The sequence below is a fragment of the Ailuropoda melanoleuca genome, chromosome 5 (assembly GCF_002007445.2).
Source record: "Ailuropoda melanoleuca isolate Jingjing chromosome 5, ASM200744v2, whole genome shotgun sequence".
Taxonomy (NCBI): Eukaryota; Metazoa; Chordata; class Mammalia; order Carnivora; family Ursidae; genus Ailuropoda; species Ailuropoda melanoleuca.
Window position 1 is genome coordinate 71,853,151 of NC_048222.1, and position 2,228 is coordinate 71,855,378.

The following is a 2,228-nucleotide window of genomic DNA, read 5'->3' on the forward strand; positions in this document are numbered from 1 at the left end:
CCCCCCCCGGCCTTTCTGCGGAAGCTAGAGTCATCTGGGCTTGGGTATTTCCCTTCCTTGAGGTCAATTAGGCTCCGGTAGAAACAAAACAAAACAAAACAAAACGCCCAGCAGGTATGGGTCTGGTTAAATAGTTTCTCCTGAAGGTAGACCTTGTTAAGAAGGACAGAATTGTCAGGCATATTCCAAAAAGGTTCTTTTTCCCCTTCTGCTAAGCACAAGTGGATTTTCCTCCAATATTCACTATGAGAACCCGGTAGAAATCTAGGAGGTAAAACTCACAAGAGTGAGGACCTCCCATTGATTTGGTTTCCTTGGAATTTTAACTCTCAGTGTGGTCCTCTGGAGCCTTAAGCAATTCATCAGGTATGTTTAGGCTTTCCTACCCCCAGCATTAGCTCCTGAGAAAGTGTCAGCTCAGTTTCTACTATGGAAAACCAATTTTGGGGGCAGTGGTTTGCTCTGTGTCCTCACTTCTCTTATGGATCTAAGAAGAATTGTTGATTTTTCAGTTTGTTTAGCTTTTTACTTTACATTTTACTTTATAAGATGGAGTAGTGATTTCCAAGCTTCTTATGTACTGACCACAAACCAGAAAATTTGGGGTTATTTCTTTCTGCTCCTCAGACTGGATTCAGTTGACCTATTTTCAAGTGTGCTGATTTTTTCTTCCACCTGCTCAAATCTGTTAATTTATTTTTTTCATTTCAATTATTGTACTCTGTAGTTCCAGAATTTTTATTTGGTTCCTTTTTATAATTTGTGTTTCTTTATTGATATTCCCTATTCATTGAGATATTATTCTCCCTGTTCCCTTTAGCTTTTCATCTCTGGTTTCCTTTAGCTCTTTAAGCATATTTTAAACAGTTTATTTAAAGTCTTCATCTAGTAAGTTCAATGTCTGTACCTCCTCAGACACAGTTTTTGTTGATTTCTTCTGTGAATGGGCTATATTTTTTGTTACTTTATATGCTTCCTAATTTTTTGAAAACTGAGCAATTTGAATATAATATGGCAACTCCGGAAATCAGATTTTCGTCCATTTTAGGGTTTATTTTGTTGTTAGTTGTGGACTATAGCTGTTTAGTTTTTTAGTGGCCTTTAAAAACTATTTTTGTAAAGTCTATATTCTTTGTCATGTGAGATTTCTGGAGCCTCTGTCCCTTTAGCTTGTGATTAGTTGGTGTTTTGACAGAGATTTCTTAGAATATCTGGAACCAAAGGAAAAAGACAAGAAAAGAAGGAAATGGGAAAAACGCTCTCAGTCTGTGTGGGGGTACTCCTTCAGGGCTTTGACAGGCCATTTACAACACTGAGCATCTACTTCCTGCTTGTGCTGAGCCTAGACATAGCCAGGGGTGAAAGTTGAGTGTCTTTCCAAGTCTTTTCTAAGTACACATCTTACTTTGGGTATATGCATGGCTTTCTTGGCTCCTCAGTATACATATTCACTTTTGAATGCCGTAATTAAAAAAAAAAAAAAAAAGAAGCCCTCTTCCCAGCTTTTCTTTCCAGGCTTTAGGCATGCCTATTGCTTGTCTCAGCTGTAATCTTTTGCCAAGGCAAGAGCAGTAGTTCATTTGCCTTGCAAGGATTATAAGGCATTCTGCCCTGACGACTTCCAAGTTAGGGGAAAGAAAGGCAAGCACTTTCAGGTAGCCCCCACACAGGTTAGAACAGACAAACATATTTCTTTGAAAATACAGTGTAGTCTTCTCTCTCTGAAACCGAGGACCAGGGTCACACAGTGGTAATGCAGGCTGCCAGCATCAGGACCATCCCTGAGCCAGGGATGCATGGGGCCAGGGTAAGTAGAAATGCCACAGATCATTATTACCATTTTTTGGTTGCCTTTTTCATAATTCAGCATTCCTTTTATTATTATCCAGAGTCCTGAAAATTTTGATTCTGGCAGTTTTTACTTTGTTTTCCAAAGTTTCTGAAAGATATTTTTGCTGGGTATAGAATTCAAAGTTTACAAGTTTTTTTTTCTTTCAGTACTTATTTATTTTTGAGAGAGAGGAAGAAAGGGAGCGAGAGTGCATGCCCTCGCCTGCACATCTGCGGGCAGGGGAGGGGCAGAGGGAGAGGGAGAGAGAGAATCTTAAGCAGGCTCCATGCCCAGCACAGAGCCTGACACTGGGCTTGATCTCAAAATCCTGAGGTTATGACTTGACTCAAAATCAAGAGTCTCTTGCTTAACTGACTGAGCCACCCAGATGCCCCTC